General features: G+C 47.4%; 1 pseudogene; it reads left to right on the top strand.

Annotated features, from left to right (window-relative positions):
• Positions 1-339: 339 nt before the first annotated feature.
• LOC142426492 (cytochrome P450 4A11-like) overlaps positions 340-27616 on the top strand; it is a 34222-nt pseudogene continuing 6945 nt past the window's right edge.

Here is a 27616-nt window from a genome sequence, read left to right as displayed (position 1 = left end):
GTCCATGTCTAGGATTTAGTCAACACAGCAGAGTCATTCCAGGTTCATGTTGTTTGTGGACTGAGTGAGATGGGGTGGAGGGGGAGAGGGGCACTCAGTGTCTGCTCGTGTGGGCTGCTTTGGGGCAGAACAGAGAGGATTCCATTCTGATCCGGATCCTCATTTATTCCTGGGGGATCGCAAGCTCTCTAATGCTCACTTTCTCATCTTTAACGTTCAGGGGATAACAATCCAGCATGTCAACTGAAACGTCAACAAACTAGACTTGACCCTCTTACGGTCAGGAATCATGATTCTCGCCAGCAGCTAGGTGTCCTGGCACCGAGCATACTGGCTGACATGCAGTAGGTACTTATTAACTCTTTATTGAAGTAACTAGAGGAGACGAAAATGTTTGTAAGTGACTGTTATCACAGTCATCTGATAAGATGTGCTTTCCCCTGTTTCTCCAGGTAAACTCACCACTCTTCATCAGTCCTCCAAAGTCAAACTCTGCACTCTGTCCTCACTCTTTTCCTCTCCACAGGTGGGTGGGACAATGCTCCCTAGACTTGGGCAAAGGTGACCAGGGACAGTTGGAGAGTATGATCCATCTGGGTCATGGGTATCTCCATGCTGAGGCCCACAGAACTCAGGCATCAGCTCTGGGCCCTTCCAATGGGCCTTCCTGCTCAGCCTGGGTTTGCTACTTATCAAGGTGGCCCAGTTCTACCTGCACAGGCAGTTACTGCTCAAAGCTCTCCAGAAGTTCCCATCACGTCCCTCTCACTGGGTCTTCGGACACAATTATGAGGTAGGAACTGGGGGTTTGAACTATGGGACAGCAGGGAGGGTTCGGTTGAGAGCACGAACAAGTCATAGCCTGAAGCTTTGTTATCTGAACGTGCACCTGCCTCCTCCCCCAAATGACATGCTTGCTGTCTCATAAGAAAGCTATCCTAGCCTTGCTCCTATCTTTCAGATACTCCTGTGTAGACCTGACCCTGGTCCAGACCACCCAGCAGAGCTGGATGCCAAGGGGGCTCTCTTCCTGAGTCCCTTCATCTCCATGCTGAACACCCCCAGCAGCCTCAGTTGCAGTTAAAGAGCAAAGCTTCAAGTTGCTGCTTCAACTACCCATGTTTCAGCTACCTAGTGCTGCCACAACATAAAACACTACTAGAGGGTGGATTGACAGAATAGGACTGTGTTGTATCACCGTTCTGGAATCTAGTGTCTGAATTAAGGGTGTCAACAGTTCTCTCTCTCTCTCTCTCTCTCTCTCTCTCTCTCTCTCTCTCTCTCTCTCTCTCTCTCTGAATGAGTAATTGAGCGAGTGAGTGAGCGAGTCAGTAGAAGCAATTGCACACTCTAGGGGAAGATTCTTGTCTCTCTCATCTGTCGACCCTGGTTCCTTCACTATTGGTAGATGTGCCATCACACAGCATCTGCTTGCACCCCTAACACATTACCTTCTATATACTTTTCTCTCTTTTCCATGTGTATGACACTCAGAGGGATGAAATTGGGACTCAATAAACTCTTGTAATGGATCTCTGAGTGGCCTGAATGTTTAAGGCCTCGACTGCTGAGGAAAGATTGGCTTAAACTTACCCAGAAGGGCCTGGGGGATAAAACTTGACATCTCTTTCTGAAAAGTTCTAGCCCTGAGAACCGTGTGAAGCCCAGCTCTACTGGTACTCCTGCAGGACGTCATTAAAATAGCAAAAGAAAATCCCGTCCCCAATCAGGCTCCCTCCCATTCATTGATACAGGGTTCGCACTTCAGCATCGTTCGGAGAAGGCCACACACCATCCTCCCCGCTTGACCCTGAGCTATCTCAGCAACACAGAGCTCACAGGCTGTGAGGAGGCAGGCAGCAAGGCTAAGAAGGTTCTTGGTAGAGGAAGAGGCGCCCTCTGGTGGGTTGGGTGAGAGGGATGTCAGGTATGAAGGAACACCTCTCTTGAATTGCTTGAGGCAGTTTTGAGCGTTTCTAGACTGTGGAATTTTCTCAAGGATGAAACCATGACAAACCCAAGGGGAAAGACCTCCGTGATGGCCTGAAGATGAGGTTTATTGACTTTTTCTCTGTGCTTCCATGAGGTCTGCTTACCTGCACAATGCTGCTCCTTTCCCACAGTTCTGGGCTGTGGTCCCCTTTGGGGTCCCTCCCTTGAACCCTTCCTTGAACCCACAAACCCTGGCATAGAGGAGATAATCACCCCAGGCATGTAGTGGTCTCTGGGTTAAGGAGGGAGGGGAGAGAGCCTCTTCCCAGAATGGCAGAGAAAGAGTCTCCTTATCTAGACAGGCAGCCCTGGATTATTGCACATATAGTGAGGTTAAAATACAATACCTTACCACTTGATCTTCCTTTTGACCTATTTAAAATTTTTCTACTTTGTAATATTTTCTGCTCTCTTTTTTTAAAATCTTTTTATTGGGGCTCATAAGGCTCTTATCACAATCCATACATACATCAATTGAGCAAACCACCCTTACACATTCGTTGCACTTGTCACTCTCATAATTCACCTTCCACTTGGGTTCCTGGAATCAGCTCGGTTTCCCCTTTTTTCCCCCATCCCCCTCCCTCCCCGATCCCAGCCCTGGTTCCTTGATAGTTTATAAATAATTATTATATCTTATCTTACACTCCCAGGCGTCTCCCCTCACCCGCCTCCCCATTGCCCATCTCCCAGAGAGGAGGTTACACATAGATCTCCGAGATCGGTTCTCCCTTTCTACACCCACTTCCCTCCTGGTGTCACCACTCCCACTGCTGGTGTTGAGGGGTTAGTCTGTCCTAGATTCCCTGTGCCTCCAGATCCCCACTGCACCGCTGTACATCCTCTGGTATAACCAGGTCCGCAAGGCAAGGTAGAATTGGGGTCATGATGATTGGGAGGGGAGGAAGCGTTCAGGAACTAGAGAAAGGTTTTGAGTTTCATTGTTGCTACACTGAACCCTGAGTGGCCCATCTCCTCCTCACTACCCCTCTGGAAGGGGTGTCCAGCTGTCTACAGGTGGGCATTGGGTCCCCATCATGCACTCCCCCTCTTTCACGGTGATGTGATTCTCACCACCACCCCACCTTTGTTGTTGGAGACCTGGTCTCCTCTGTCCTTCATGGTCACCTATGTTGGTGTGCTGCTTCCGTGTGGGCTCGGTTGCTTCTGGGCTAGATGGCCGCTTGTTTGCTTTCAAGCCTTTAAGTCCCCAGACGCTATATCTCTCAGTAGCCGGACACCATCAGCCTTCTTCACCACACTTGCTTATGCACACATTCGTCTTCAGCCATTATGTGAGGAAGGTGATCACACAATGATTGTTTTTGTTCCTTTATTTCTGCTACGTGGTCCATTCAACACCTTGTATTCGCTTAGGCCGTGTGCTTCTTCTCTGTGGGCTTTGTTGCTTCTGAGTTAGATGGCCGCTTATTTGCCTTCAAGCCGTTAAGACCCCAGACGCTATATCTTTTTTTGATAGCCGGGCACCATCAACTTTCTTCACCACATTTGCTTACACACACGTCTGTCTTCAGTGATCATGTCGGGAAGATGGGTATCCTGCAATGGCTGTTTAGCAGAGCGAGGTGCTATTGTATTGGGGGATTATGCATGAGGAGGCCCAATGTCCATCTGCTACCCTACTACTGAACCTATAAATATATGCATATAAATCTATTGCCCCCATAATCATAAATATATTTACATATGTACATGTCTGTATTTAGGCTTCTCTGTATGCACTTTGCCTCCTACTCCTTTCCTCTATTTCCTTTCGCTTTCCTCCCGACCCATTACCATGTTTAGCCTTCATTCTGGTTTCAGTAATTCCTCTCAGTTATCTTGCTCTTGGTCACTCCCTACCAGTCCTCCCCTCCTCTCCCTCCTCTGGTTTTGAACCACTCGCTGTTCCCTTGTCCCTGTGTTGGGCGACACCTCCTCCCTTCCCCTACCTCGCACGCTCTCATGTCCCTCCAGGACCGTTGGTCCTGTTGTTTTCTTCTGTCATTATTTGTCCAGCCTATCTTGTCTAGGCGGACCTGCTGACATAGTAATATGTGCATACAAATGCATATGACTTTGACTGTGCCCAAGTGGCACATAAGAAATGGCTTTGACAGAAGCAACATCGACACGCTGATAAGCAGAAAAGCCACTAACATACAAAATTTACAAGGTAAAAAACAAAACAAATAAACAAAAAACTAAACAAAAGGATAGCAAATATTAAAAAGAAAAATTGCTAGTAGTTCAAGGTCCTTTCGTTGGCCTTTAGGAGTGTTTTCTAGGTGTAGCTTGTGAGGCGCCACGTCCTGGTCCGGAAGACCATCCTTTATACTCCCTCGGGATCCCTTTGCTCTGCTTCCTCCACTGCTCCATTGCACGCCCCCAGTGTTTGCCTCAGTGTGGCGGGGTCAGCTCAGTAGCCCATCCCCCATTGTGTCTCAGGTGCTGTCCCGTGTGGGGCCATGTGTTGGTGCAGGATGTCGCATCTCGTAGTATGGTCAGCTGAATGGTTCTCTCTGTATGATGGGCCCTTCTAGCAGCTGGTCTATCGACCTTGGGTTTGGTGGACCCAGGTGTACTCCACTACGTCCTTTCTCCTTCTTTTGTTTCAGCTTCCTTCTGGATGTGATGTGGTGGGTCAGTTCCTTTCCCACTCCAGACGATCTATTTTTGTTTTCTGTGGTATTCCCTTCTAGTGTGGGGGTCGGCCTAATTCTGGTTTGGGCCGGCTTGTCGTCCAGCCTCTTTGTGTAGACCTCTGTACTTTGCGTTGCCCTCCTTGTTTGGTGTGTCATGTTGGGGTCCGTATGCATGTTCCAGATCTGTGGGGACACAACCAATACTCTCCCCCGGGTGGGTTAGTACCCTGCCCCCCCCATACCATCCATTCAGATTCTCCCCCTCCTGGTTCTCCCTCTCCCTACCCCACTACTCCTTCTTTATGCTGGCCTCTCATGTACCTCCCTAGGTGTGGCCTGCCCTCCCTCCAACTATCTATGCTTCCTCCCGTTTATTGTGGGATGGATGTTTATTCTTCTATTTCTGTCATGCTGATTGTACTTACTTCAGGGGACTCATGTTGTACCTGTCCCTTTGGGTCTGCCTTACCTCGCTTAACATAATTCCTTCCAGCTCTTCCCATGAAATAACGTGTTTCATGTGCTCATCGGTGCTTTGCAGTGCTGCATAATACTCCATTGTGTGTATGTGCCAAGGTTTGCTAATCCACTCGTCTATCGATGGAAACTTAGGCTGTTTCCAAGTCTTTGCTATTGTGAATTGTGCCGCAATAAACATTGGAGCGCATATGACTGGTCATGTTTTATTTGCTGCTTCAACCGGGTATATGCCCAGTAGAGGGATGGCTGGGTCATAAAGTAGATTAATTTCCATTTTCTTTAGGTATCGCCAGATTGCTTTCCACAGTGGCTGTACAAATCTGCACGACCACCAGCAGTGGAGGAGGGTTCCTACTTCACCACAGCCCCTCCAACACTTGTTGCTCTCTGATTTACTGATCTGGGCTAGCCTCAGGGGTGTTAGGTGGTATCTCATGGTTGTTTTGATTTGCATTTCTCTTATGGCAAGGGACTTCGAGCACTTTCTCATGTGTTTATTGGCCATATTGATCTCCTCTCTAGTGAAAGTTCTTCTCATTTCTTTTGCCCACTTCCTTAGGGGGTTAACTGTTTTCCTCTTTTTGCAGGTCACGATGGTGTTGTAGATTTTAGCAATGAGCCCTTTGTCTGATGTGTCATTACTAAAAATCTTCTCCCAGTCTGTGGGTTGCCTTGTCACCCGCTTGGCGAAGTCTTTCGAGGTGCACAGGTGTTTTATTCTTATTAGATCCCATTTGTCGATTTCCAGTTCACCTGTGTGTCCCCTTCCCTGTTGCAGTGAGCCTATGTGCTCCCTAGGCCAGTGCTCTGAGATTAGTCCCGATTCCCTCCTTAATGGTCCTGATGGTTTGGGGTTTGACTTCTAGATCTGTGATCCACCTTGAGTGTATTCTTGTGCATGGGGTGAGGTAGATGTGTTGTTTCAACTTTCTACATGTGGATATCCATTGTTTCCAGCACCACTTATTAAAGAGGGCATCTGCTTCCCACTTGACGTTTTTGGGACCCTTGTCGAAGATCAGTTGTCTATATGCTGATGATTTTACTTCTGGGCTTTCTATTCTTTTCCACTGGTCTGAGTGTCTATCATTGTGCCAGTTCCATGCTGTTTTGACCACTGTAGCTGTGTAGTAGGCATTAAAATCAGGTAGGGTGAATCCTCCAATTGTGTCCTTCTTCTTGAGGAGTTCTCTGCTAATTCTGGGTTTCTTCCCTCTCCATATGAAGTTGGTGGTCAGTTTTTCCAATTCTTTGAAGAAGGTTGATGGTAATTGGATTGGTATAGCATTGAACTTGTAGAGTGCTTTAGGAAGAACTGTCATCTTTACTATGTTCAGCCTACCTAACCATGAGCAGGGGAGGGTCATCCATTTGTGAAGGTCACTTTTGGTTTCCTGTAATAGGGTTTTATAATTATGCTTATAAAGGTCTTTAGTATTTTTTGTTAAATATATTCCTAGGTATTTCAGTTTGTTCTTGGCTACTGTGAAGGGTACTTCCCTCTTAATCGCCTCTTCCATGGCCCTGTCCGATGTGTATAGAAACCCTACCGACTTCTGTTTATTGATCTTGTATCCTGCTACTCTTCCGTATTCCTCTATTGCTATAAGTATTCCAACTGTGGAGTTTTGGGGGTCTTCAATGTATAGGATCATGTCATCTGCAAATAACGATAGTTTCACCTCCTCCTCTCCCAACTGGATCCCTTTGATGTCCTTCCGCTGTCTTATGTTGTTAGCCAGAACCTCCAAAATGATATTGAATAGAAGAGGGGACAGGGGGCATCCTTGTCTTGTACCCTTTTTCAGTGGGCTTGTTCTTGTCTTTTCTCCATTGACTATGATGTTGGCTGTTGGTCTTTCATAGATAGCTTGTATGAGCTTGAGGAACTTACCTTCCAATCTTATCTTCATGAGTGTTTTTATTAGGAATCGGTGCTGGATGTTGTCAAATGCTTTTTCTGCATCTATGGATATTATCATATGGTTTTTATCCTTTTTCTTCTCGAGTTGGTGTATGATATTGATGGATTTTTGGATGTTAAACCATCCGGCATCGCTGGGATGAATCCTACTTGGTCGTGGTGAATGATATGTTTGATGTTCCTTTGTATTCTATTGGCCAATGTTTTGTTAAGGATTTTTGCATCTATGTTCATTAGAGATATTAGTCTATAATTCTCTACACCTGTGGGGTCTTTTCCCTGTTTGGGTATCAAAGTAATGCTGGCTTCGTAAAATGAGTTTGGGAGCTTGCCGTTCTTTTCTATGTTATGGAATACTTTGTGGAGGATCGGTGTCAGCTCTTCCCTGAATGTTTGGTAAAATTCTGCTGTGTAGCCATCTGGCCCTGGGGTCTTTTTCCTTGGTAGGTTTTTGATGACACTCTATTTCTTCCTTCGCTATGGGTTTGTTGAGGTTCTTGATCTCTGTCTCAGATAATCTAGGTATAGATTGTTTTTCTAAATATTTATCCATGTCTTCCAGGTTTCTGAATTCATTAGAATACAAACCTTCATAGTACTTTGTGATTATCCTTTTTATCTCATTGGGGTCTGTTGTTATTGCCCCCGATTCATCCCTCATCCTGGCTATTGATGTTTGCTCCTTTCTATCTTTGGTAAGCTTTGGAGAGGAGTGTCAATTTTATTAATTCGTTCATAAAACCTGCTTCTAGTTGCGTTAATCCTTTGCATTGTTCTTTTGTCTTCCCACTGGTTTAACTCTGCCCTGATTTTTATTATTTCTTTTCTCTTGCTATTGGAGGGGTAGTTCTGTTGACTCTGTTCTAGTTGTTGGCGGTTTTGTGTTAACATATCTGTCATACGCCTTTCTTCTTTTTTCATATATGCATTCAGTGATATCAAGCTACTTCTGATAACTGCCTTTGCAGTGTCCCATAAGTTTTGATATGTTGTATGCTCGTTCTCATTAGTTTCTAGAAACTTCCTGATATCCTCTCTGATCTGGACCTTAACCCATTCATGTCGCAGGAGGTCATTGTTTATTCTCCAATTGGTGGCCCTTGCTTTTCTGGGTGCCCTCCTATTAATCTCCAGCTTTATGGCATGGTGGTCTGAGAAAGACGTCTGGATAATATCTATGTGTTTGAATTTACTCAGGCTGGCCTTGTGTCCCAGCATGTGATGTATTCTTGAGAAAGATCCGTGTGGATTGGAGAAGAATGTGAAACCTTTTGCTTTTGGATGAAAGGCTCTATAGATGTCTATCAGGCCCTGTTGCCTAATTACATTGTTTAGCTCTCTGGCCTCTTTGCTGAGCTTCTTTCCCTGTGACCTTTCTTTCTCTGATAGTGGAGTGTTGAAGTCCCCCACTATTATTGTTGTTTCCGTGATTTCTTCTGTCATTTTTTTAATAGTTTGTTTGACGAAATTTGCTGCGCCATTATTAGGTGCATAAATATTCAGTATGTTAAGTTCTTCCTGGTTTACTGAGCCTTTGAGCATTATGTAGTGTCCCTCTTTGTCTCTTTTTATGTTTTGGATCTTGAAATCCATTTTGTCAGAGATTAAGATAGCCACTCCTGCCTTCTTGGAGTTACCATTTGCTTGGTAAACTTTCAGCCAGCCCTTTATTCTCAGCATATGCTTGTCTGCTCGCTTAAGGTGTGTCTCTTGCAGGCAGCAGATTGATGGGTTATGTTTTCTAATCCAGTCCTCCAGCCCCTTTCTTTTAATGTATGAATTGAGCCCACTTGTATTCAGAGTGATTATTACAATCTCTGGCTTCATGGTTGCCATATTCTGTTTTGTGTTTTGGGTCATTGCCTATCTCCCTTCATATCAGTGTACTGCGTTTGAGTGGAGGGTTTCTATCCTGTCCTCTTTTCCATCTGAGACCCTGTTGTCCTGGTACGTGTTGCTGGCATGTTGGTTTCTAGATGGAGATGGGCTATATGGTGGTCTCCTGGTGGTTCTAGTTGGAGCTTGATCTTCTGGCCATAGTGAGTCAGCCAGTATGTTCTGCAGGGTCGGGTGGCTTGCAGTATATTTTTTGAGTTCTTCCTTGTCCTGGAAGACCCTTATCTTACCTTCTATCTTAATGGATAACTTGGCAGGGTATAGGATTCTGGGGGGGGCATTTTTATCTTTCAGTTTTTGGAAGATGTTGCTCCATTCTCTCCTCCTCTTCATGGTTTCTGCTGATAAGTCTGAGCATATTCTTACCTGCGCACCTTTGTATGTGACTGTCTTCCTTTCTCTTGATGCTCGTAAAATTTTCTCTTTTTCCTCTAAGTTGGATAATTTTACAATTATATGTCTTGGTGTGTTCTTGGTGTTTAGCTTAGCCGGCGTCCTCTCTGCTTCCTGTATGAGAGTCGGATTCTCCTTTGTTAGGTTGGGAACATTTTCTTCCAGAAATTCCTTTGCTATCTTGGCAGTCGATTTGTGTGTTATGTTGTGTTCCGGTAGACCGATTATTCGAATATTATTCCTCTTCATAGCATCTGTCATTGATCTCAAGCTGTCTTCTGTTTCTTTAATTTTCCTATCTGTTTGTTTTTCTTGCTTGCTTCATTTCGTTTGAGCGTCCTCGAGTTCACTGATACAGGTCTCAGCCTCCTCAAGCCTAGATATAGCTTCTGTGACCTTTTGTGTGGCCTCTGCTACCTCCTCTGTTAGTTTCTGCAGTTCCTTTTGGTGGGGAGAATTCATCCCCTCTATTGTGGACTTCATCCCCTCTATCATTGCATCCTTATTTTGGTTTGCTTCTCTTAGCTCCTGTATTACTGCAAGCAGAGTTCTGAAGATTTCCTTTTGTGGCTGATCTATATCTGTTTCTTCTATGAGTGACGTTAGGTCTGTTAAAGTGCCTCGTTTCTCTGATTTTTTTGTTGGGAGTGATGTGGTCTGTTGATTTTTCCTTGATCCTTTCATAGGCCCCATGCTTCTGGGAGACAGGAGTAACCTTATCTATGTTGTTGTTAAGGATTCTTTCAGGCAATTGCCTATGACCTACTGTAAGAGTGGGTCAGACTGCTGTGTAGACCGAGTTCCCTGTCGGATTGGTGACCCGCAGTGCCGAGATGTTTCAGCAGCTGGAGTGGGGGCTGGGGCCTCAGTGAGTGCCCTCAGGCTGCTTTGACCAGGTGTGACAAGGTACCCTTTGCAGCCCCCTTTATGAGGAGGGGGGTTAGTAATAAAAAGGATTTAAAAGGTTAATGATATAAAAATAGTTTTTAACATAATATTGGGCAGAGGAAGAAAAAATTGGGGGGAGAGGGAAGAGAATCTATAATAGAAGAGGGACAAGCTGTGATACTAGTAGAGGTGGAAGGAGAAGAAAGAAAAGATAGAGAAGGAGAATCTATAGAAAAGGGGCAGAAGAGAAGTACAAGCCTTAATGAAAAAGTAGGAAGGAAGGAGAGAGAGAATGCAGCACAGAAAGTAAAAGAAAGGGAAGAAGGAATAAAAAACAAAACAAACAAAAACACCAAAAAACAAAAAAAGAAAGAAAGAACCAACCAAAAAAACACACACAAAAAAAAAAACCAGGAAAAAAACCTATGCTAGATGGAGGATGTGTAGATGTGAATGTCTGAAAATTTCCCCCTTTCCCTCTAAGCGCTGGTGATGCCTAATAGAGCGCAGAGATGGCTGAGTTCATATTGTCCCACGATGTGGTGCTGATCTATGTGTTGTTGGGAATGCTCTTCAGCTCCAGCCGCTCCCCACTGGAGGTCCTCGTGCTCTAGCTGGGAAGTGCTAGGGCAGCTAAGGGTACTGTGTGGAGGCTCAGGCCACCGTGCCGTCTCCTGGGGTGGCTGGGGCGGGCTTCAGCAGGCTTAGGGCTGGCACTGGGGACCCCACAGGGCCCCCAGGTGGTGAGAGCTGGCTGGAGCTAACCGATGGCTCCTCAGGGACTGCAAAGCCGAGTCCCAGGCTCCGCTGCAGGTGGAATGTTTGATCTGCCCGGGCTGTGAGCGGGCGCGGGGAGGCCCCTCGGACAGCTGCGCAGACAGCGGCGCGACACTGCAGGGGACAATGGTGCTCGCCCTCCGCCCACTCTGAGCTCAGAACCGCGCGGATAGTAGCAGCTTGGCACGAAACCGCAGGGGGTAATGGCGCCCATCCTCCACTCAGGCTCAGAGTCGCGGCCGCCGGGGTCCCCGCAGCACCCTGGGGAGGGCACCTACTCTTGTGCCTGGCACAGGGAGGGGCCCTCAGCGGGCAGACTCAGCAGCGCGGGCAGCGGCGCTCCGCGGAAGCACAGGGTCCGGGACAGGCGCGGGTTGGGCTATGGCTCCCGTTGGCGGGAAGTGCTCAGCACAGGGTCCCGGCGGGGAGTGGAGCTGGCGCTAGGCTGCTGGGGGTGGGCGGCCGGTGCACGGAGGGCAGGTGGAGAGGTCCGCGGCAGCGGTGCGGGTGGATGGTCCCCCGTGGGGGTCGCCAGACAACCTGCGGGTCCGCTCCCTGATGCTTGGATGAATGGAGGGAGGGACACGGGCCCCGAGGGCAGATCGCTGCCCTGCGGGAAGAGGGGAACCGCGGGAGAGGAAAGCTTCTCTCCCAGTGGGGATCCGTGAGTGGGCCGCTGGTGTAGGGGAGCGCGTGACCTGCTGCGCCTGTCTAGGCAGGGCAGGCAAGCGACTCTGGCCTGGGGTCCGGTTTGGGATGGAGACTAGGCCAGTCGCCAGTGAGCTCACGGCAGCTTAGTGACCAGAGATGTCCCACGAGTCCGGTCCTCTTTCACCTAGACCCCTGCTCAGGACAAATGCGTGGGGTGGGACTGGGGTGCTGTCCCAGGGGGATATTTCACTCACCAGACTCCTACTATTCAGCTACCTGGTCACCAAACCCGCTTTGTTTGGAGGAGCTCTCAGAGTATGCGGGTGTCCCCGTCGGCCATCTTCCCGGACTCCTCTTTCTGCTCTCTTTTTAAAAAATCCTTTTATTGGGAGTTCTTACAGATTATCATAGCAATCCATAGCTCAATCATATCAAGCAGTGTTGTACAATTGCTACCACAATCAGTTTTCAAAACATTTTATTTCTTCTTGCACTCCTTGATATCTGCTCCCCTTAATCCCCTCTCTCCCCCACTCTATCCCCTAGGAACGCTTATTATTATTTTTGCCCTATAGTTGTTTGGGTTTTGCCATATTTTACACAATCCAATATATCCATTCACAAGCAATTATGTTGTCCGATCCCATTGAGTGGGGTTATACAGTCATCAATGCTATCAGCTCCCTATTCTTCCCACCCCCTTTCTTCCTGTACCCCCAGGGAACCATTACTCCCTTTACTGTTTCTGAAGGGTTATCCATCTTGGCTTTCATGTACAGTCTTAAAAATACAAATGAATATAAGTAAATCTAGCATGATTAATGAGGTAAATCAAATAAAAACCACAATAGTAAGGAAAGGAAATATTAAAGAACTGGAGGATAGTTATGTGGTTTATCAATGATATAACGCACCCTGGGTTTTTCCATCCCTTCTGTGTGGCCCTTCTGAGAGGGGCTATCCAATTATCTTGGGTTTCTTACAGAGCCTCCGCAAAAGGCAGCTCGTTTTCCTGTGTACCACCGAATGGTCTCAATAACCTTTGGATAACCATTCCATGTGACTCTCTGAGGGTACTTTTAATTTCGGTGTTCTTACGAGCTTAAACAACTTCTGCCATCATTCCAAAAAATGATCTGAAGTTCCGTATGTTCAGGCTTTTTGGGACCTCCATGCTCGGCTATCCCTGTGTACCCGGTGTTCTCCCTCGTAGGTTCTTTAAGCTAAATCTACTGAGAGGAGCGGGATAGAAAAACAAACACCTGAACCCTCTCCAGACTCTCTATACCCTGTCCTTCCTCCATCTTCGGCATTTCCTAGGCTCCAGACACCCTTAGACTTCCCCCTCGACCACTTTCTCTCTCTCACCCTAAGCCCCCTACCTTCCAATCTCCACCACCTTACGCCCAGCCCCCCTTTCTCTACAGCTGCCATCACCCCCCTCTGTGGTTGCACAGTCATCACAACCCTCTGCTCCGGCCCCACTCCTTCCATCACCCTCTGCCTCTCCTATTTCTTCTCCGGTATCTGTGCACACTCGCTGCCACCTCTTGCCCCTTAGAGAAGTGGCAGGAGCCGAAGGGATGGTTCGGGTCCACATGCCTTTTTTCCTTCTGCCCCATATTGAAAAAATGCTTGGCTCCTTCTCTGCCAATTCTGGCAGCTATATCAAGGAGTTTCATTATTTGGCTCAGGCATATGATCTTACCTGGCACAATATATATGTTATCCTGGCTTCCACCTTAATGCCCGAGGAAAGGGAGCAAGTTTCTCTCATGGCCAGGCAGTACACAGATCAAACCCACCTGATAGATAATACTGTACCGGTAGGCCAAACGGCCATTCCTGCTGAGGACCCGGGATGGAATTATCAGCCAGGAGCAGGGGGTAGCCACCGCAGGGATTTATTAATAAGGTGCCTAGTGCAGGGGATGGAAACAGAGTCTAATAAGGCAGTCAACTTGAAAAGCTTAAAGAGGTTACGCAGTCTAAAGATGAAAATCCCGTCCTTTTTCTAAACCGCCTCCAGGAAGCCCTCACCCTATATACCAAGCTAGATCCCAAAACCCCAGCCAGTGCAGCAGTTTTAGCCTCTCATTTTATTTCTCAGTCAGGCCCAGACATATGAAAAAACTAAAGAAGGCAGAGGACGGGCCACAAACCCCACTGCAGCATCTGGTAAAAATGGCCTTTAAAGTCTTTCACACCTGGGAGAAAGTGGCTGAATCAGCCTGCCAGTACAGGTTACACCACAAGGTGGCACTGCAGACCCAGGCTCTGGTGGCTGCCTTGAGGCCGGCAGGGAAGGGGCCTATAAATCCTCACACAAAACGGGATGCAGACCCGCTGGGGGCTTTTTTGAAGTGTGATATGGACGAACATTGGGTCCATCAATGCCCAAGCCCCCGACCCCCCACTAAACCGTGCCCAATGTGCCATCAAGTAGGGCATTGGAAGTCTGACTGTCCGCTTGCAGGCTTCCCCCGACTTCCACAAAAGCCGGGGCCAGCCGGGTTCACAACACAGTCCTTCCCGGCTGGTGAACTGCTGGGGCTTGCTGAAGAAGACTGAAGATGCCTGCACTCGGATACCCCAATAACCCTAGCCAAGTCCAGGGTCACCATCCAGGTAGTGGGTAAATCCACCTCCTTTTTACTGGACACAGGGGCTACCTACTCAGTCCTTCCTTCATAAGCCGGACGTAGTCTCCCCCTTCCATGGTCACTGTGATAGGAATTGATGGCAACTCTTCAACACCCAGAAAAACACCTCTCTTGCCTTATATCTTATATAAATACCCTTTCTCCCATTCATTCCTAATAATCCCCTCATGTCCCGTCCCACTGCTCAGGCGTGACATTTTACAACGCCTTAAAGTCTCCATCTCCCTAATACCTCAGCAGCCACATTCTGCCCATCTCCTTTTTGCTGCTATAGCCACCCTGGAGCCAGCCACTCCTCCTACTTCTCTGCCAGCTTTCCTATCAGAAGTAAACCCCCAGGTATGGGATTTATCCACACCCATAATAGCCCTCCATCATACACCCATTAAAATCTGCCTTTAAAAACCTGACAGTTTTCCGTCACGCCATGGCTTCCCTTGTCTAAAAAGACCATGTTTGGACTCCAGCCTATCATCAACCGCTGGTTAACACTCAATATTTTGGTCCCTATTAATTCCCCATGAAATACTCCTATTCTCCTGGTTCGTAAACCCAATGGCCAACACAGGCTTGTTTAGGATCTCCGCCTTATTAACCCTGCAGTAGTAGCCTTCCATCCAGTGGTCCCCAACCCCTATACCTTGCTAAGTAACATACCGCCAAAAAACTACATACTTTACTGCCATGGATCTGAAGGATTATTTTTTCTCTATCCCACTACACCCTGACTCCTACTTTCTCTTTCCGTTCACTTGGTCTTACCCACAGGCACAGATGGCTCAGCAACTGACCTGGTGAGTCCTCCCTCAGAGGTTCAGAAATTCCCCTACTCTCTTTGAGCAGGCGTTAGCAACTGAGTTATCTCAGTTTCACCCTCAGCCGAGTACCATACTGCAGTATGTAGATGATCTGTTAGTTTGCAGCCCATCGCTGTCCCACTGCCAGGCAGTCACCAGAACACTGTTAAATTCCTGGGAGCTAAGGGGTATCAGGTGTCCCACTCCAAGTCTCAGCTGTGTTCCCAAACTGTCACCTACCTGGGTATTTCGCTCTCACCCAAAGGCCGATCTTTAACCACCTGCCGTACTCAGTCCATAAAGGACTTACTCCCTCCCGAAAATGCTGACCAGATTTTGTCTTTCTTAGGCTTCACAGGTTTTTTCCGTCTTTGGATCCCTAATTTCACTCTTATCGCCAAACCGTTGTAAAAGCAGCCAAAGAAACTCCTCAAGGGCCTCTAACCAACCCTGTAATCGTCCGTCAGGGGTTTACCAAACTCCGTACCTTATTGCTTTCCACCCCTATTCTTGCCTTTCCCTCAGCTAACACGCCTCTCCAACTCTTTACTGACGAGCGGCAGGGTATAGCCGTGGGGATGCTCTGTCAACAGCATGCCCCAGCATCTAGGGTCCTAGCTTACCTGTCCAAACAGCTGGGTGTTACGGAGAGAGGCTAGCAACCCTGCCTGCGTGCTGGCAGCAGCAGCAGAGCTTACCAAGCAAGCTCTCAAATGCACCCATTCCCAGCCCCTGGTTGTTTAGTATCCACACCAGCTACCAGACCTTTTAAGTCACAGTGCCTTGTCTTTGTTGGGAGCCTCTCGCTTACAAATGTTCCATTTTCTATTTCACGACAGCCCTCACATTAATGTTCGAACGTGTGCACGCCTTAACCTGGCCACGTTGTTCCCTATTCATAACCCAGTACCCACCTTACATCGGTGCTCTGAAATAATTGACAGCTACTTCCACCCAATCCGGGACCTCCAGTCTTAACCTCTCCCAATCCCCAGTTAACCCTTTTCAAGGATGGCAGTTCCAGAGTGGATGATCAGGGAGTCAAATGAGCAGCGTAAGCTGTTGTCTCCTCCACTGGGGTGTTGAAGCCGCCCCTCCACCCCCTGGAACTACGTCCCAAATGGTCGAGCTGGTGGCGCTCACACAAGCCCTAAAGTTAGCCCAGGGGTGCACCATTAATATATACACGGGTTCTAAATATGCATACTTAATAGCTCACTCCTACTCAGCCATTCGGGAAGAGCGTAGGTTCCTTTCTACTCATGGTTCCCTAATAATAAATGATGCTCACATTAAACAACTCCTAAAGGCTCTGCCCTTGCCATCTAAAGTGGTCATCATCCACTGCAAAAGTCATCAAACCGGTAAAGATCCCATCTCACTGGGCAATGCCCGTGCAGATGCCGCTGCCTACCAACACACATTTCACACGGAGCCTGTCACCATAGCCATGGCACTCAGCCCCTGGCTTCCTCCACTTAATAACTGGCAGCCAGTGTATTCGGAATCCGAAGTGCAGTCACATTATAAAAGAGGATCTATTAAAGCCTGACCAGTGGATGTTTATCTAAATACCAGACTTATTTTACCACAGACCCCAAAGCATTCCTTCCTCAGGGAAATTCATAACACCCTGCATATAGGGCCTAAAGCTTTGTTCCGTTTCTTGCAGCCTCTTATAGACCCAGTAGGCCTCCACATGGCTATTGAACAGGTGCACTCAACCTGCACAGTTTGCACTGCCGTTAATTCCCAGAGCAACATTCAGCCTCTAAAAAACCTCCACCAATTTCATGAACATCTACCTGGGGAGGTTTGGGCAATAGATTTTACACACATGCCTATGCATAAACACCTTAAATATTTGTTAACTCTGAAAGAGACCTTCTCAGGGTAGATCGAAGTGTTCTCCACCAGCTGGGAAACAGCAAATATTGTTGCTCGAACTCTCCTGGAATCGATAATTCCCAGGTTTGGCCTTCCACACTCTATCCAGTCTGACAATGATCCAGCCTTCATTTCACAGGTAACCCAACAGGTCTCAGCCACCCTGGGAGTGGACTGGAAGCTGCACACTCCCTACTGCCCACAGTCATCGGGAAAGGTGAAGCGTGCTAACGGACTTATAAAGTCCCAACTAACCAAGCTATCCTTGGAAGTCTGCCTCTCCTGGCCAGACCTTCTTCCTGTGGCCCTAACCCGTCTTCGAGCTCCCCCCGCCAGGAGCCCACAGGCCTCAGTCTATTCGAAATATTATACGGCCGCCTGGTTCTCCTATACTGTTCCTTTCCCCAAAGTGAAACTCCGCTTTCCACCTAATTGCCCACTTTATCCTTGCTTCGCAACCTACTTAGATCCTACGCTAACCAACACCTTCCGGACGTGGAGAACACCTCCCCAAACGCCTCTTCAGGGTGTCCAAAGCTTAATTTATCTCCAGGGGATCAAGTTCTGGTAAAAAGTCATCCTGTACTTGGTCCTGGACTCCAGCCACGGTGGAAAGGACGATACACTGTAATACTGACCAAACCATCAGCAGTGAAACTGGTAGGACTGACAGGGTGGTATCATCTCACCCAGGTCAAGCGAGCCCCTTTAAAACTGAAGTCCACTGAGGACGCGTGGACTTCTACCCACATCGGTCCGACCTCATTGCACCTAAAAAATATCTCCCCCTAAATGCTTTTGGCATGTTCTCTCTTCTTCGTTTCCTTTACCCCTTTGTTATGCATTCTGGGAGTAGGTCTTGCAGCAACCGCTCCGGCCAACTGGAACATGGGAGAAAAGCTTTGTTTGGGACTCAGCTACGTCGCCATCTGTTCCTGTTTCTTTCTATTAAGGTGTTGGTTTCCGTGAACATGGGTTCAGAGCTCCCTTCAAAGTCCCGTGTAAATTCTTTTGTGTGAAATTTGTGATCCACGAAACCTATCAGGATGACAGCGTTAAAAAAAAACATGTGGCGGGGAAAGGATACTGTGCCATCAAGGGGTGCCAGTCCCAGGTCTCTATAAATTTTTCCCCGGGCACCCTAAAATTAATAACTATCGGGTCATCTGTACCAGTCTTGTGTTTTCTTTTTAATCAAACAGAAAAATACTCCCCTCAGTGGCCGGACACTTATGGTGGATGCCCATACTCCTGAAAAATGCACCTAGCGCTGGACTGGAATGCAGAAGTCAAACTAGACAGGACATGCATGTTCGTAGGAAACGGACGCAGAACATATCGCCTCAATATTGCAGACCCCTGGGATGACAGATGGCTATCAGGAGTTACGGGAAAACTATATCCTTGGCGGCATAGTGGTAAGCCCTCTGCCACCCTTAAAATCTACCAGCAGTATATAAAAATCCTCCCTAAAAGGTTTGATAACCTAAACCAAGTAGCACAAAAAATCCTAAACAGTAAATAATCCTTAATTAACCAGCTCCTGGCAATGGACACCCCAGTAAAAACCAAGTACCCTGACAACCCCTTTACTTGGTTAACAATAACCCAGGAGGCTACTCCCCTTCTTAAGACCTCAAAAATTAACATCTATTCCTGTTACTTCTGTGCCTCCCTACAACGCCTTTTCTTGGCAGCTGTACCCTCGCAAGCTGTCTCCCAGTCTAGTAAAAACATAGATTGTCCAGCACCATCTTAAACATCCTCTTGTATGTCCCCCTCCCCCCAAAAATTTCACTTATCCTATATGCTATAAGTCACCCCAGGCACCAGAAGACCCAGCATGTAGCTCTACCCACCATGGAACAAGTAACCTCAAGGCCTCCTCAGGTATGTTCTTTTGGTGTAACAAAACCCTCAATACGTGTATTAATAAATCTACACCACATCTCTGTCTTCCGGTCACCATAGTGCCACAACTAACTATGTATGGGCCGGCAGAATTCGCACGACAGGGGAATCTAAAAACCAGCTCTGTCCCCAACACCCGCAGAGCCGTATTTTTGCCTGCTCTGGTCGGCCTCAGCTTTGCCTCCTCCCTGGCAGCAGGCGGAGTGTCTAGCAGGGCACAGGATCATCCGAAGAGAAAACTTCGACAAAAGGCTCCAGCTGCTTATAGTCTACTGCAGAGTCTTTGACCTCTTTACAATGACAGCTTACCTCCTTGGCACAGGTAACCCTCTAAAACTGCCGGGCGTTAGACTTGCTGACCACTGACAAAGGCGGCACCTGCATGTTCCTAGGGGAAGAATGTTGCTACTACATTAACGAATCTGGATTGGTCAAACAAAACGTAAAGGTTTTACACAAAATGACCGATGAAATAAAAACCAACACTTAAAGGATTTGTCAGCAACATCCTGGTTCCAAGGCCCCCTTGTTACCTGGCTCATGCCTCTCATAGGACCCCTGTAATGATTTGTTTCTTGTTGCTAATAGCCCCCTGTCTTTTCAGATTCCTCAAAAGCCGGATAACCTCCAAACCAACCTAACTGTTAACCAGCTCCTTCTACACACAGTCCCATCTCCCAGTAGCCAGACATTCCCACCCTTAAGCCCCTCCCACTTCACCCCATACCAGCAAGATGTAACTAAAAGAGTCGCCACCCCCTTTCACTAAAAAGTTGGGATGTCTGGCCAAATAAATAAACCCCACACCATGTGGAGCTGGTCAGAGTTGGCTGATGCAACTCTCTCTAGACCTTGCACTCAGCCACGTGCATGCTCACTGGGAACTAGGAAGTGCTCCCTCATCTGGCTAGGAGCGTGGATGTGCCTGTATCTACCAATCACCAGCAGTCTTCCTCATCTGGCAAGGGGCGTGGACGTGCTTGCATCCCCCAATCACCAGCAGCCTTCCTCGAACGTGCTGGTACCTGCCAATCCCTGACCACCTTACTAGATACGGGCCCAGGGCCAGCCCAACCACATGTCTCCAGGCAATAAAAGGGTCGTTCCAGTAGCCCAGAGGCACAACTCCCCCAGCCCCGATGTTGCAGACTGTGGAACTTTGCCCAGGCAGGGTTTTTTTTTCCCCTAATAAAGCCTGTTTGCTTAAAATTCGGCTGATTCAGTTTCTGGTGCCTCTTGACTACCTTAAAATTCTGTGTGTTTCTGCTAAAGGCTCACTGAGTCTGGATTCTTGGACCTACACTGACTATTCAAACAGAGATAGGGAGGATTGGGTGGTGGGGGCAGAGGATGGGGGTACTTTGCATAAGTATGCCATCGTCCTTATCGGATTTGTTCCACTCACATCTTAATGACCTTCCTTGTCTTGCAGACCAAAAAGGTAACGAAGCCTGCAGATTCCTGACCCCACGGATTGGTAGGTATATCTAAACAGTAGCTGCATTCCGCTCACCAAATAAGTTTGCCATAAGCAATCTCTGGCTCACAGAGAACTGTAGGTTCAACACTGTCAACACCTCTGTCCCTGAATCAAGTGTCATTTCTCATCTTTTCTCAGCATTTGGCTGAAGTTATCCAAAGCTCTGCTCTCTTTGCATAACTGTTTAGTTGTCTCAAAGTGCCCAAGTTTAACACTCACCTGCAATCTGCCTCCTAATGAACACTTTCAACTTTAATCTCATAGTGATTGTGATCACCTACTCTGTGCCGGACAAGGTGGCAACTTAGCCCCAAACGCTCACAGCCCTCATCACTGCCGGCCTTTTCACAAGACAGATATCCATATGGATTTCTCTCCCCAGAAAGCCTTTGCTCCCTCCCAAGTTCTCTCTGGTAGTCCCTCTGATTCCTTTTCCTCAACGTGCGCGTGCACGCGCACATGCACACACACACACACACACACACACACACACACACACACACTGTGGGATTATAAAGAGACTTTGCCCCAGCTTTATCTCTCCCAAAGACAAGGGGGGAGGTCAGATGCTTACAAACATCATCCCTGAAGGCAATCAGTCCCCAGACTAAGGTAGGCCCTGCTCCCTGCTGCTAGGGACAAAGGGCTAAAATTTGCAACTATTAGCTTGGTTCCTGTAGGTGGGGTTGCACCCTACTGATAATGGTTCCTATGGAGATACAGAGAGCAGGTCAAATTGGCTCCATGATATCTAAAGTTAAGCTGCCACCCTGAACCTAGGATCTGCTCATTTTGTCACTGTATACCCCCAATCCCTCCTCTTCCTTTTGTGTGCATATCCCTAGATTGTCCCCCTCTAATTGCTGTATAACGTATAGTGTAATCCCTTCCTGTAACGTATGCCTTCACCTGTAATTAGTGGGCTTGCACTCCCCACCAAACATATATATGCCTGGGTTAGCTAAAGACCTCTCTCTGCTCCTCCCTTGACCTCTCGTTGACTCCCTCTCTTCCGCTGTTCCCTTTTCCCTTGTCCTCCTGCCCTTCCCCCTCTCTCCACGTAGACCACCAAGCTGGGCTGAGGTGAGCATACTAGTATGAAATGTGTCTGACTCCATTATTTCTCTCTCTCTTTTATCTCTGATGATCTCAATGACTTCAATATAATAGTTATATATCTCAACTGTACAGTTGTGCCTATCGAACCCATAATTAGTGGTGGGGGACTGGCTCCCCCACTCCAACTGCACACACATGTTTATCTCTGGCTCAGGAGAAGGTCTGCTCCTGCTGAATGGGCCAACATGGTTCCAGCACCGACGGATGCTGACTCCAGCCTTCCATTATGACATCCTACAGCCATACGTGCAACCCATGGCCGACTCTGTCCAAGTGATGCTGGTGAGTGGGTCTCTCTATATATATATTTATCCCTTGTACCTCCACACACACACACTCACTCACTCACAGACCCCTGCATGCACTCTCAACACACCTTCTCACAGTCTGCTCTCAAACACATTGTCCTGGGGACATCCATCAGACACAGTTAAAACAATGACACTCTCAGACCTACAAATATACACATCACCTCAGGTTACACATATTACCAAGCACGGAGACACACAGAAATTTATATGCACTATCACTCACTCTGATTTTATTTCCACACACCAAAAAACATATGCTCACTGACACACGAAGGCTTGGATGCAGACAGTGACATAATACACATATATGTAGACACTTGAAGACATACTTGACAGATATGAGTTCACAAATGCAGTTCTGCTTGCACATACACCCCAGTGCACATGGACAAAAGCTCCATTTGCATCGTGGTCTAAATAAAACCCCTCTCCTGATTGACAAAACTCATCTGCCACTTTCCCCACACTAGACACCAAGAGAACAACTGTGAAAGTAGCTTTCCCAAAAGGAAGTCAGATGGGAGAGGACACAGCCACTCTCTTTGCTCCACACTATGCTTGTCACCCAGAAAGTGAGGGCAAGTGCAGGCGCAGGATCGCATCAACACCCACGACCACGTGCTTAGCACTGGAGACAGAAAAATGGGCAATGCCTCGTAGCTAGCAGGGCAAGCTGCACCCAGCTGGCCTCGGCAATGCTAGCTTCAACATTAGAGTGGCAATCCCAGGTATCTTTCATCTGCTCTCTGGCCTAAAGCCTAGACTTTTGCATGAATTTATGAATCTGAGTCACTCTGTAGAGAAATGTCACTAGGTCTATAGTTTTATGACCAGAATCTGTTATGCCAGCACCTGACCTCAGAACTTGAATTTAGGCTTAGTTGGGTTTGTTTTTTTTTTTTGGTGGGGGGGTTGTCTCATTTTTAAAATGCTGAATTCAAAAGAATTATAACCACTGATGTCCTTTCCAGAGAAAAATCTCTGGAGAAGCCTTTAAGCCAGGGCTCCTCAAACTTTTTAAACAGGGGGCCAGTTCACTGGCCCTCAGACCATTGGAGGGCAGGGCTATAGTTTGAAAAAAAACTATGAACAAATTCCTATGCACACTGGACCAGTCAGCTGCTAAGCAGGCTGGATAAATGTTCTTGGTGGGCCACATGTGGCCTGCGGGTGGTAGTTTGAGGACCCCTGCTCTATGCCCTGGCCACGCACCCCAAGCACCAGCAGTCTTGCCGGGAGGAGGTTCAGAACCTCCTAGGGGATGGATCTTCCATCACATGGTGAGTGCTCAAGAGATCAGAGAGCTCTTCCTCTCTGTTAGAGGAGAAGCCACTGGCCTGCCCAGAACCTGAATACTCCTGAGGCTGGAACTCTCCTCCTTAGGGACCATTTAAGCCAGATGCCCTACACCACCATGTGAATCAAGGAGGCCCTGCGACTCTACCCTCCCGTGCCAAATATTAACCGAGTTCGCAGCAAACCCATTACCTTTCCTGATGGACGCTCCTTACCCAAAGGCATGAACTCCACCACACTCACTCACCTAACTTCCAAGAACCATGTCAACCCCAAACAACAGTTATCACTGGGTTGGTTCTCACTCATGGTGATCCATGGTTTGTCACAGCAGAACAGAGCTCCATAAGAATTAATGGTTGGTTTTCCAGAAATAAGCCACCAAGCCTTTCTGCTTAGGCAACTCTAGGTGAGCTTCGTGAGCAGCTGAGGCAGTCTAAATGTGCACCGTCCAGCTCTCCAAGACGTGGCTACAGTGGTTACTCCACCCCTGAGTCATCTCCACCAGAGATTCTCGCTTTAGAATGTGGCGGCTTTAGCGCTAAAGCCTTGATTCCCTGAGCTGGGGAAGAGTCAAGAGAGCCTCACAAAGGGATAGCCGTTGGTGCCATCTTTTCTTGAGGCTTCACAGGAAATCAGGGAGATCAGGAAACCCAGTGCTGTGGATCAGGAAGAGTTCAGACTCTAAGGATGCCTCAGGGGGTGGCCAAGAGCAACCAATGACCAGTCAGGATCCAGGTCCATCTGTGGGCTCACCATCCCGTCCTTGGAATCCCAAGTCTTCTGTGCCCTAGCTGTGGGGTCCTAGGCAGATCGTCCAGCTGCTCAGAGCACCAGGTCCCCACTGTCAAGACTGGGATATGTGTATGCTTTCCCTGGACAGTGGTTGGAGAATCGGATGGGTCCATGTGTGTCTCCCTCTGTTGAGTCAATACTAAAAACAATCAGCTCCAAACCATTCTTGTTTCTCCTGGTTTGTGACACCCACGTCCAGTCTTCTGGCTAAGCATCAGGCCAACACCCTATAGGTATGTTGGTCTTAATTCTCTGTCACTAATCTGAACTTTTATGGCCTTCACTACAACCCAGAGGTGTGGCCGAACCCAGAGGTAGGAAACCCCAGGGGGGAGAGATGGGATCATTTCTCAAGAGCATCTCTCTCCTCTGGAACTCCTGCCCTCTGGTGGGTTGGAAGGAAGGCCTTGACCCTATTTGTTCTGTCTCTGCTGCCCTCTCTGTTGGTCTTTGATCCTTTCTGCTTTGCACCAGACTCCTCCGTTCAGCAGAGCCATGCCTCCCTGCCCTTCTGAGGAGGTCCCAGGTGAGGAAGCGCCCTGTGTGTGGGAATGGAAGCGGCGTGTTCCCCTACTGGTCCTGATTTTCCTTTCTTTTCTTTTCTTTTCTTTTCTTTTAATGGTTTTATTAGCACTCCATCCACATGTCATACAATTCAATCACATCAGGAAGAATTATACACCACATCCAATAATCTAGACTACCTTCTTCTTCCCGGTACTCTTGTTATTCATGTAATTTTTTTTCTAATTGTGCCAAAAATATACACAGCAAGGTAGTCTCCAATTCCACAATTTCTACATGTATAATTCAGCGCCATCGAATTTACTCTTCATATTGTACAATCAATATTGTACCATATCCTTTTCCAAATTGTTCCCCACCGTTAACATAAACTCAATGCCCGCTAAGCGACAACTCTTCCTCCTTCACCCATGGGAACCAATGGTCAACTTTAATTTCTTTCTTTCTCTTAGTAGTTTGGTAGTGATTTTCTATCCGCATAAGTGGCAGCCTCCAGGATGCCTGCTAGCATCGTGTGTGTGTGTGTGTGTGTGTGTGTGTGTGTGTGTGTGCTAGCATCAGGGTGTGTGTGTGTGTAAAATAAAAGAAGGTTTTCTGGGTGAGCTATGGAGACATCAGTCCCACCACTCTGTCCCAGCAGCAGTCAACAGTCAGCGTGGACAGATTTTTCAAAATTCATTGTGTTCTGGTATTCTCCCCCGACAATGACTGCACCACCGGATATCTTAGGCTTTTCGCCTTTCTTGTGTTGTGCTTTTCTATGCTGTCAGGACATTCAGAGGTAGATGTCTCTCTTCCCAATCACTCTCGCTCGAGGCCACTGCCTTTCCCACTTAACGCAACAACCTGCCCTTCCACGCAAGTCAATGGTTTGCCTGAGTCTCCAATGTGGAACGCAGGGCTCAAATGTTTGGCTCACCTGCTGTTTAAGGAAGTATTAGCCCTGTGTGAGTTTTCTCTATACTTCAGAATATCCCAACAATGACAAAATTTAATGGAATGTTTATATTCACTTTCTTGTGACAATCTTTCCTGAAGGGCAGATTTTTCTCATGAAGTGGAGTCCACCCACCATGAATTCACACAGTTTGCATAGCTCAAAGATGGAACTGAAAAGAGAAGAAGAAACCTAACATTAGTGAACTGTTTTTAAGAGAAATGATGCAATATGCTAAAGAAAATTTAGAATATGAAAGGTTCCCGGTATATACACTCAAAATGGCCATTCAAGTACATTCAAAAGGGCTGCTGGGAAATCATCCTAAGAAATAAAAATAGCCATAAACATTGTGAATGTTTAACATAAAGGAGTTTTGATAAATCCATAATTCTATGGTTCTTCAATGGGTTATATTCCTATTAATTGTCCTTAAAGTGTATTATTCTTACAAAAAGCAGCTTCTGGTGATTTAGTTGTCCTGAATTGATTCCTCCTTCTAAACACGGAGAAGCCCTGGTTACAAGTTGGGCTGTTAACCTACAAGAGAGCAGTTCGAAACCATTAGCTGCTCCAAAGGAGAAAGACGAGGTCTTCTACTCCCATAAAGAGTTATAATCTCGGAAACCCACAGAGGCATTTCTACCCTGTCCTCTGCAGGGATTTGGGCTTTCTGTTTCTGGACACTGGATGCAAGCCATGTTGTTGCCACTAGAGGGCAGGGGAGCCTTGAGTAACTGGATTTCTAGGTTTCCCAACTATGATTTCACATAATGGATGGCACTGCATTTTATCCTGTTTTATGTACTCAATTATATCATTCAACCATTAAAAGAATACTAATTGTGTGCTCTTGTGCTGAAAGATAGTAATGCAACAGATCTAGTCTGGGCCTCCAAGAGTTCTCAGTCAAGAACAGAAATACATAGAAATACTCTAGGTGAAGACATTATCCATGCATGTCCACCCTCTTTCACACATTGGGCCATTGTAGGATTATAAAGAGACTTTTCCTCAGCTTTGACTCCCCCAAAGACATGCCAAACATTAGAGGCTTTTTGCCAGCAAATGGTGGGAGAATCTGCCAGCATATGGTCAGATGCTTAGAAACATCCTCACTGAAGGCCAGACTATTGTCTGGGCCCACCACAGGTAGGCCCCACTCTCTGCTGTTAAGGACAACGGGCTACTTCTCCCTAAAAGCTTTTGGCCATTAGTCTGGTTCCTGTAGGTAGGATTTATACCCTACTGATAATGGTTTCTGTGGAGATCCAAAGAACAGGTCAAACCTGCTCAGTGACATCCAAAGTTAGGCTGCCATCCTGAATCTAGGATCCACCCTCCTTGTCACTTGTATACCCCCAATCCCTCCTCTTCTTAGTGCATGCATTTCCTACATTGTCCCCCTCTCATTGCTGTATAACCTATAGTGCAAACCCTTCCTGTGACATATCTCTTTACCTGTAATTAGGGAGCTTGTATGCCCCCGCCCCAAATGTATATAAGCCTGGGTTAGCAATAAAGATCCCTTTTGGCCTCTTGTCGCTTCCCTCCCCTCTCTGGTCCTCTCTCCCCTGTTCCCTTTCCCCTTGTCCTCCTTCCCCTCCCCCTCTCTCCACATGGACCACCAAGGGGGGGGGGGTGGCTGAGGTGAGCATGCTACTATGAAATGTGTCTGACTCCATTATTTCAATCTCTCTTCTATCTCTCATGCTCTCTAGAACTTTTATATATATATATACTGTACAATTGCACCTATCGAACTCACGATTAGTTGGAGGGGGGTGACTGGCTTTCCTCCCCACAGGCCATTTTTTATCCTTCCAAGGTTCTGGCACTGTCCTTGGCATTGGACTTCAAAGAAACACTGGTGGTGCCTCAGGCAACAGGGAGGGGGAGGAAGTGAGAAGGGTAGGCTGATCTTCCCACCAGAGGCGTGTGTTTGCCCAGCAAAGGTGAAGGCTGGGCGTGCGCAGTGATGCCCCGGGCAGGAGCCTCTGCTAGAAACGAGCTGGACAAGTGGAATGGAGAGTGACAACAGCTAGGGGAGGGGGACATGGTCACGTGAGCAAAGGCATCTGGGCTCTCTGCTGCTTGCTTTGGAGAAACACGGGCTCTGGGGAGGCTGCGTCGAGGGAGGTCAATCCGGAAGACAGGGAGGGACCTTTTCTGAAGCAGCTATGCAGGCTACATAGAGTCTGACTGAAGGGAGAAAGTGGGGAAGAATTCAGACAAATCAGTGCAAGTAT

Source organism: Tenrec ecaudatus, chromosome 1 (assembly GCF_050624435.1).
Source record: "Tenrec ecaudatus isolate mTenEca1 chromosome 1, mTenEca1.hap1, whole genome shotgun sequence".
Taxonomy (NCBI): Eukaryota; Metazoa; Chordata; class Mammalia; order Afrosoricida; family Tenrecidae; genus Tenrec; species Tenrec ecaudatus.
Note: the sequence above shows the minus strand (reverse complement) of the source record. Positions and strands in the feature narration are given on the sequence as shown.